At 32.9% G+C, this 9854-nt stretch overlaps 1 protein-coding gene across 1 annotated transcript in view; it reads left to right on the top strand.

Annotated features, from left to right (window-relative positions):
- The window catches only part of LOC125052948 (protein anon-37Cs-like), a 73019-nt gene that overhangs the window by 3998 nt on the left and 59167 nt on the right, over positions 1 to 9854 (top strand). Inside the window, exon 2 of the mRNA XM_047654053.1 lies at positions 6119 to 6330. The gene's annotated coding sequence lies outside the window, so the exon portion shown is untranslated. The remainder of the gene's footprint in view (positions 1 to 6118; positions 6331 to 9854) is intronic.

Genomic DNA, 9854 nt, shown 5'->3' with positions numbered 1-9854 from the left:
ACTACGTTATTATATTATATATACGATATTACGTTAGTAAAGGGGTATATGAGATCATTGCCTATTCATCTGTAGGTCGCTGAAGTCTGGCTACTAAAATTTAAATCCGCATAAACTATGGCGCATTTTCAGACATGTAAATTCGAATCAAAAATAATAGTTTTGTAAAATACATTACAGCATAAATCACATCAGTAGACGAAGCATCGGTAGGTTATTAATGTGTTTAATTTATTGATAACCTTAAAGTACAGTACTTAAGCACCTTAATATAATAATATTTATAGTTTGAACAATTACAGCGTACCTACGCCGAATATGGTTTTAAGGAAAAATCTTAATACCTGGAATTACATAATGAATATTTTTGGTTTAAGTTCTATTAGCTTTTTACTTGTTGCTTACTTACTTAAGAACTTTTAAACTCAGAAGGGTGAACAAACGTGCAGATGAATTATAGAACGCAAAATGATATTTTACAAAAACTATCAGCATTCGCTATAAAACTATTTGTCCTGATCGATTCGTGAACTGAGAAACTTGATATTTTGCTATCATTTTAGTATCTATTTAGTATATTAAAAAAAATGGCGCAGATGTACCCTTGTATCCTTTTTGGCTCTAAGATATGTCGATTTCCTCACCATGTTTTCCTTCATCGAGCGAATGTTAAATGCGCACATAGAAAGAAATTCCATTGGTACACAGCCGAGGATCGAAGCAACGACCTCAGGTATGAGAGTCGCACGCTGAAGCCACTAGGCCAACACTGATCATCTATTTAGTATAGAAACCCAGTTTAAAAACTGTTAGCGAATAATTGTAATATTCTTTATCTTAAGCACTTGTAAAACATCCACAATTATATAAATTGTTGCAAAACATTTTTCCAATACAACGAGCTATCGAGTTCCGCTACTTCATTAAAACGTCGACTATATTTGATTTGCAGTTTCATGAGTGTTGTTTACAATGATAAACTGCAATTCACTTATTGATGGATTAATATTGTTTATATTGATCACATGTCAATACAGTTAGAACAATTGTTTGTGTGTAGAATTGTTCTTTGTGTACAAACAAAATAAACCATTTTATTTACTTTATGCTGACGATGTAGTTTCTCCATCAGATACTATCTGCATCCAGGAAGACTTTAATAGACTTGGCGTATTGCTAATAATAAATTATACCTGGCATGTGCCAAGTGTAAACGTATAGTCTTTACCAGAAATAAAAATAAAAATAACAACTGAACTCTGTTGCTACCTGTACTAGGTGTTAACTTAAACCGTAAAGTGTCCCTTGACATTCATATAGATCGCTGGGGAAAATCTGCTCTTCGTATGTTAGGGTCTCCAAGCCATTTAAATACAAAAACACCTATATATCTATGACAAAACTGTTGTGTTTAAGTATAGACCGGACCTTTCCTTAAAAACAAAAAAGAAATTGGTTGAGACTCTGGTATTACCGATTTTCCTTTAAAGCGCTGAATCCTGGACAATACGCACCTCTGAAAGGAGAAAAATTTATGCTCTGGACATATGGTGTTGGAGGTGGATGCTAAGGATTCTTTGGTCAGCTAAGACACTTTGTTACCAACTCATCCTGAGTTTTTTGGGCATTTAATATGCTAAGATCTAGAAAATCTCAATCTGATCGTGACTGGCAGAGTGATCTTCTACTCACTGGACCGATTAAGTAAAGGCCATTACCGGTCTTACCTTACATGACCAAAGTGCAGAGGCTTGCCGAAGACCGGGGAGAGTGGAAAAAGTTGTGCTGTACAACTAACACAACCTTCAGAAATGAAGAGTGTGACTGAGAGAAGATCTATATAAATCCCTCGAGCAGAATACGTCATCATCTAGAATACCAATCAAGCCCAGTAGTATGGAACAAAAAATTAAAAACAAAGATTTGTCCAGTATCAGCAGTAGGTATAATGAATAAGGAGTACTTACTTACATTCTCGTGGGAACAATAAGTAAATACATAGTCGATACCTTATCTATATATATAAAAGAAAGTCGTGTTTGTTACAACACTTATAACTCGAGAACGGCTGGACCGATTGCCATGGTGTTTGATTTGTTGGATTTGTGTCCGTCCCGAATAGCAGAATAAGCAATAAAATATCGGATAAGTTATCGAATAACAATAAATTAATTAATTATTTTTACGAATGCAAAAACCATATGGTGCCATCTGTTGACAAAACTACGCATCATTTTACGTCGAATTCGTGTCAGTTCAAGAAATTCCGATCTTGAGGTGAGATGCATAACCATGCTTTGATCCTGATCAAAAGATGTTGGATATCAGAAAGTGCTTAACATGCAGTATCGCCATATTGACGCTAGAGAGAAGATGCTTAATGTGTAAAACTGCCATTCTTCTTTCGCAATGGCAAGCAATATAACATTTCTGTATTTGCAAAAAAGTTGTATTAATGAAATACTTAACATTAATGAAATCCTAAAATAAGTTAAATTAAAGTAACAACGATATTATAAGGTTGTAGGGCGGAACGAAGTTAGCCAGGTCAGCTAGTATATTATATAAATTATACGTTAAAGTTTGATTTACATTTTTGAATACACCCCTTGACCACGATATCAAGACAGTGTAAAGTCAGGTTACCCAAACATTGCTATATCGACATTTACGACACTTTGAACCTTGCTAAATAAACCATAGCACGTCAGGAATGCCACTACAAAAATACAAAGAGCAAATACAACTAATCCATTTATCTTTTGCACTTTATTTGACAGAAAGTAAACAATGACTACGAACGAATTGGACTGAGTTGTTTTTAAATCGCAACTACAAATTAAGTTTTTAAATTTATCAAACATTCAATCACACGAGTATGCTTTTGTTTATAATTTCAAGCCTTAGTAATAATAATGCCTGTTTATATCCAATCAATTATTTATTTTTTACTTAGTACTCGCTGTCGCAGTTTTCTTCAGTACCATTAATCTCCTCCAGCTTTTTCCAAACTCTCTATCCATGGCTCTCTTTCTCCTTTCGTCTCCTGCTATCGATTCTAAATTTTCTATCCTTCTCCTTCTTCGGCCCTCTTCTCCTTATTCCTTCCATGTAGTTGTTTTTAATGTCCATCTTTTACCTCTGCGTTGCCACATCTGTTTTAGGGGATAATATAAGAGGTTATAAGGGGGTGTAGTCAAGATGCCTTAACAGTAGTGCATGTAAAAAGTCGAAAACTTAATTTGTATGAAAATGACAGTTCGTGTCGGTAACTTTTCATACAAATTTAGTTACTACACAGTCTACATACACTACTGTTAAGACATATTGACTAAACCCCGAGGTCGTGAGAACTGACATGTCATCCAAAATCATGACACGAGACATATGTCAGATGTCAAGGGTTGATCTATTCGCCTACTTAAAAATCAATGCAACAGATATATAATAGAAACCCGATGCTACTGATTACTATGAACTATGAACTATTCGAAACATATAAACTATGTTTGAACAAGATATCGGAGATTCAACTAAGTTCAATGATTAAGTCAAAACATTGAGAATTTGCTCCGAAGAGAAACTGCAAATTGTCACTTTAGTTTTAGTGGTGCTGACGTTTGGGGCAATCGAGATAATCCCAAGAGATGCAATTTCCCTTTTTGCCTAATTGCACTGAAGGCTTCACCGGTCTGAAAGGGCAACTCGAGGCCTTTTTGTTTATTTTTTATTCTTACTAGTTTATTACATATCTAGGGGTGGATTATTATATACTTAACTTGAATAAAGAACGACAACTTAACAATTATTTTAATTACAAATTATGTATCGATTAGTTAACGACTAAAAAGACAGTGAGAAACTTTTCAATGTCTTATGAAATATATATAATAATTTAATAGCCGTAATATAATAGTGTGTGCTATATAGCAGATTTTCTACCTAATGAAAATTTTGCTGTATGACTTTTCATAGTTAATTTGGAGTATAATTCAATATAAAAAGGTCTTTAAAAAAGTACTTTCATTAAAGTACTGTGAAGTGTTGGTTTCAATTATCTTATTATTTCATGTAAGATACTCAAAGTTATCGTATATATAGTTGTTACTCGTAGAAATATAATACATATAAAGATACCTCTTAATTAAACTATCAAAAAGAGATATAAAGAAGAGGGAAGAAAGTAAGAACATGCGAATTAATATAAAAAAAAAATGTAATATGCAAGTGTATTACGAAATGAAAATAGATTTCTAAAAATATACAATAGCAGATATTGTCCTTATCGAGAGAAAATGCAATAAACGATCTATCGTCAGCCCGCCAGTTTTCCTGTTTGTTATTTTCTATCGACTGAGAAGCAATTACGACAAATTGAACTAGAAATATTCTGAACTGAATAATGTTGCTAGAATGCTAATGCCTATTGTTCAGAAATAGATCACATAGAATATTCGTTTGGGTGTGGTACTAAACATTTCGTCCATACAATGCGTAACTGCATTGCTACTGTTAAACAAAAATCTTACACATACACATGTGGCCATTCCAATAATCATAAAAAATAACAAATGAAGAACATAATTATTTCCAAGTACTGTTAACATTCATCCAATATTACAAACATGGATGTATGTATAATTGGAATAATAATTACCTATACCGTGAACTGCAAAAACAGCCAATAAGTCCATTCTCAACGAACTAAAGATCACCATAAGACTGAGAGACACTTATACAAACGGTGCTTAGCTACTTTGGTCATAGACTAGATAGACTAAACAAGCTGTTAATAGTAGGGAGAAGTGATAGCAGGAGAGGTCGGGGTCGATTGGTCTGACCGCATTAAGACAATTATAGGTCTCAACATCCCTAATGCCTTGGACAAGCTGAGGATAGAGTGGTGTGAAGGCAGAAAGTCGACGTGTCGGTTAGGCGTTTAAAGTCTGGCACGACCTTCAATAATGAAGACTGCGAAAAAGAAAATAAGTATTAAAAATAACAAATTATTATGCATCAGGATTTAGCCGCCACGCGTGTTGCCGTTAAAAAGCAGTATTTTTTTTTGAGGCCGTTTTGACTAATAGGTTTCGTTCAGCGCTTTAGTTTGCATATAACATCGAGGATATGTAGATAGGGAGAATTAGTTAGCGATCATTGTTTTAAATTCTGTTTTCAGAATTATAAGTTTTGTAACTTAACAGCATCCCGTTGTTTGTGCGCATGAAAATAATCAGTGATATGAGTAAAATAAATACCTAGTGAGTGGAATGAAAGACGACATACTCTCGACATTCGATATATATATCATGTATGTGTTCAACCCAACAAAATTAAAACATAATTTATTAATTTAGGTAACTTAATATACACCTATGAATGTTAGTAAAAAAACAAAGGGTTGATTGCTATAAAAAATGTTTGAGAAAACCCTCAGGTCATAAACTCACGTCTGTGTCACCGAAGTGTAACAAATAAAACCCATGTGTGACTTATGTTTCAAGAATTTTTCGTTTTAAATAAAAATATAAGCTGTGCTGTTGTACCTAGTAGCCTGAGCCTGCAATTCTTATTGGTGTGGTCGTAGGTCGTAGTAGTAGGCATCAATGCGCGGACGTAGGCACCTGGGGACAATTTGATTGTTAAGGGGGTTATACGAAAATAAAATAAAAATATTTGGAATTTGTTTTTCATTATATGTTTTGTAAATTTACTTTCTGTCTTTCGTTAACAATTTCCTAAACCCAAACCTATCATATCATTCAATCATATCGTTTAAGTTTGTTAAGTGAATCATTTCATTTATAAATATTAAAAATTATGTATTTTAGTTAGGTATTAGAATTTGAGAAAGTCTAATGTGTGGCACAAAAAGCACACAAAAGGCACAAAAAAGGGTGGAAAACACTGCCTTTGACCCAAAAATCGATGTATGGCGGACAAAGAAAGCTGATTATCTACTCGTGTAAAGAAAATTTATGAATTACACACAACCTATACATAACTTATAATTCATTAATATATCATAAGCTTATCATAAAATTAACAAAAACATTTATCTTATTGAAGGAGTTTTGAAATCATTACAAACTACTAAATCCAATCTCTTTTGTTACAGGTGCAAGGAACTCATAACGCTCCCAAACTACTTCGGCGCCACTTGCATATAAAGTGCATGAAACACTTTAATTATCAAACTTTAAGATTTATGTAAACACAATTAAGAAACTTTATTGATGAACGTTATTATCCCAGTGTACCAAATTTAAACAAAACAAAATTTGTTTATTGTTTCGGAGCGCTGGCAAACAATTCAACGATGTTATAAAGGTTAGTGTTATGTATGTTATATATAAGGTTTTTAGCATATTTTGATTTGAATTAAAGCATTAAACTAGATTTAATTTAAAAAAACCAAAAAAAAAATAAGTTTAAAAAATTCATTTATATGCATTTTTCGCGTTCCTAAGCAAGACTGCTATGGTTAAATTTATACAAACCACATGGTTTTCTAATGTAACATATTATGATTATATGATATTAATCTGTAAAATAAAAAATATAAAAAAATAAGAATATGTATTAAAATTACGTATTGGTACAAAAAACGTACGTGCAATCTTTCGTATTAAAACAGACTCTCAAACCCGTGTTTCATTAGGAAGTAAGGGATCTCAAATAAACTATATATGGATGGAATATACGTAATTATACACATATACAGTGTCAGGAATCAAACTCGTAGTTACTAGATTAGCAGTGGTTCAGCAGGGATATATTTCATGAAACGGTCACCTCTCTCGGTCACACACCAGTACAGTGTTTCCCAAGCAATTTGATTGTTAAGAGGCAATGGAAATCAGCTGGACACACAACGTGGAGCCTTAAGACTGAATCTAACCAAATTGGAACCTAATATAAATATCTGTGCAGCAAGCAACAAGCGCAAGGTTCTCACTAAATTAATATACAATTATTTTAATTAAAATTATTTGGAATTCGATTTTCAGATTTTTATTATGTTTTGAATATTTTCTTATCGTTTCGGTAACAATTTCCTAGTGATTTCTTCGTTAAACCTATCATTTAAATTTCTTAAGTGAACAATTCATAATAAATAATAAATTATGCATTTTCAAATGAATTCTAGTTAAAGGTCATGGCACAAAAAAGGTTGGGAATTACTGCACTAGTAACTACTACATATAAATATCTATGCATAATATTTTTAAGTTCGGACGTAGAGAGATACAATTAATCTCCGAACAAGACTAAAACTACTTTGTAATAAGCGTACTTGGAATAGGCAAATGGGATTTTCCAATTTCATTAATCTGTTTCCCGAATCAAATGGGATTACTCCGAATTAAGTACTTATCTATTATTGTATTGGCCCCTCTCCAAATGTCGCGACACTTGCCGTGGCCTTCAACAAGGCTAATTATTTATAACATTTACAATTACTGATTAGATGACAGCATACACGTAGACGGACTATGGTATAGACCAGGCATCACCGTACGGCGTGTGAGATAGCGAATGATCGGCATAATATGTCGTATTTACAGTTTTAATTCATTGAAGATTGCTTATTATTGACCAAAATACACATTCGAATGAATAATTTTTGAACAAAGTTACTGAGTCGTGACAAAATAAGCTACTTACCGATGAAAGGTTATGTTTGGTTCTTTACGTTCACTATAGCTTTTACAGCCAATTATGCAACAATTCATCATGACTGACACTTTAAATACAACACCTCTTATGAGGATAGTCTTAAAATATGGGTTTGACTTGAGTTTCACAGATTTATCAGTAAGCGGTGAAAACTTGTTTACCACCAACGGCTCGGTGGTAAACAAATAAAACCCGATACGCAAACAGAGACAGAAAAACTGATACTCTGTTTCGCTCGCACTTAAGTATTTCACGTTAACGCCTTCTCTTTTTAGTTATTATTGTTATTTTAGAAGCTCGTCTAGTTCTATACTCTATCTACGCAGCTTACACCTTTTATATCCTTACTGCAATGTAAAATAAATTTTTATCACAATTTCGGACTATAAGCCACACTGTTTTGTGTTATTTCTATAATTTGTTAATATAACAATAACTAATATTATTTTTCATTTACGCAAGTATGCTAAAAAACTTAAGAGGATTTTACATAGGAGTGACGGAGAGTTTCTTGCCAGTTCTCACCCAATCTATGGCCTTGGGCGCTGGTAGGAAATGTAAGTTTAGTCCTTGATTCTTAAATTGGTCGTTCATAAGTGTACATAGTTACCAATATGAATAAAAATTGGTTTTATTAGTCCTAAGAATAGGTAAATTTAAAAAGGTCCCAGTGGCAATATTCCTTTAATGCTGGTAGCAGCGTTTCCTCACTGTATTGCGATACTAATTCGTTGAGCGAGGAAAGCACCAGCTCTGGGGTCACCGGTACTATGTACCAGGCGCCAATTGAATTCTTTAATTAGCGTCGGTGCACTTCAATACCACGGCCCAAGAGTCTCTACACCAAAAGCAACAAAATCGAAGTTGAAGGAAAGACTAAAGGCTCTCTAAGGCGCCAGTGCGTAACGTATTAAATGTAATTTATTTTAAATGTTATTCAAGAAATTTAAACACTAAAAGATCTCGCACGCAGGACTAATTTTAGTCTAGTTTACTTTGTTTATAAATATAATATAATCCAACAAAATAAACAACGCAAATAAATATAAAAATCAACATATTGAAAACGAACGTTAACTTGATTTATGAATATTAATTGAAATCCTATCTTAATTTGAATTGCATTTATTCGAATGATTTAAAACTGTGAACTGTCAAATGTCAACGCTTGATAATTTATTGCCTGTGGGATATATAGCTATGTTTGAGGCATGTGATGCTTGTTCAGACCATTTAATCGTCCGTATTGGCTTCGATTGAACATGGATAGTCGATTTTGGTTAGCGACGGCCTTTGTGCCACCTGTTTCGAATATTGCTCATTCTTTTTATTAATTTGTGGATATTGATGAAGGTTATATTACCTATGTAAGTTTAAAGTAGATAATTATTTTGTTACAGACGAATCATTGTTGATTCCCCTTGCAAGGCAGTTTTTCAGCATGGCAACTTGCAAATAAATCTTATTCAAATCTTATATTTAAAGTATGAAATGACTATATTCAAATTAAGAATCGTCTGCCTCTAACAATAGTTTAAGATCCGGAAATAATGTTTTTATTACGTGTTATAACAACGAGTAACAAGTAGTTTCGTTGAGGCCAGTTGGAACTTTTATGAACCATTTAATAGCTTATGAATGTTTTAATGACGCTTTATTTTCATATAACAGTAATTTTCATGACATGATAGTAAATGTGAACAGTGAATAATGTGAATGTATGTAATTTACGGGTCACGGGTCGACACAGTCTTTGTTCAAAAGGCGTGGCATTGTACTTCAATCAACAACAGGAAATTATGGCTAATTTCCATTATAGCAGCTTTTTGCCATTACTAACATTGTATGTTTAGCAGCACTTTACGTTTTTATATTAAGCTTAGTATATTTTTTCTACACAATTTCATGTTGTAGTCAGTCTACAATCAACAATTATTCAAATGGAAACATTTTAATAGAATAATTAATAACTAATAATATTATTAAATAGTACTTTGTAGTGAGAGAAAAAGAAAAAGAAAAAGGAATCTTTTTCAAAATAATCAGTCAAAGAGGCTATTGTTACCTTTGGTTTTCAATTTAAATTGTCTCAAATCGTCTTGAAGATCACAAAGAGTTCGGAAAAGTCGTCTGCTCCTATAACAATGTATGCGATGGCAAGAATTTTCTCGCGA

Source organism: Pieris napi, chromosome 10 (genome assembly GCF_905475465.1).
Source record: "Pieris napi chromosome 10, ilPieNapi1.2, whole genome shotgun sequence".
NCBI lineage: Eukaryota > Metazoa > Arthropoda > Insecta > Lepidoptera > Pieridae > Pieris > Pieris napi.
The sequence above is the reverse complement of the archived record's forward strand: the minus strand, read 5'-3'. Positions and strand labels throughout refer to the sequence as shown.